Genomic DNA, 394 nt, shown 5'->3' with positions numbered 1-394 from the left:
GTGTGAGTTAATGACTTTGTGGCCAGAAGATTTGACCTAACTTGGGATATGGTTTTCTCCTGAATGATGCAAACTAAACCACCACACTTTTCGTATGTATGTATATACGCATAGATACATACGTTTGTGTTTCTGTGTATCTATATAGTATGGACACCTGTACATATATATATCTATATATGTATGTGCATTGATCTAGGGAGACAAACTTTGCCTCTTCAGTTTCTACTGTGTAGACAAAGTTGGCAATTTTTTGTACAAAGGGAATCAATGAAGGATTTCTTATTTTCTTGGAAGTTCGTATAAGACTGTCGTGTTGAAGCCACGCTATTTGCCTGTAGAATTGTAGAGTGTAAATGCCATACTGTACTGTCTTAATGCAACCTCAAACAGA

Source organism: Eurypyga helias, unplaced genomic scaffold, assembly GCF_000690775.1.
Source record: "Eurypyga helias isolate BGI_N326 unplaced genomic scaffold, ASM69077v1 scaffold7185, whole genome shotgun sequence".
Taxonomy (NCBI): Eukaryota; Metazoa; Chordata; class Aves; order Eurypygiformes; family Eurypygidae; genus Eurypyga; species Eurypyga helias.
This window is presented reverse-complemented; position numbering follows the sequence as displayed.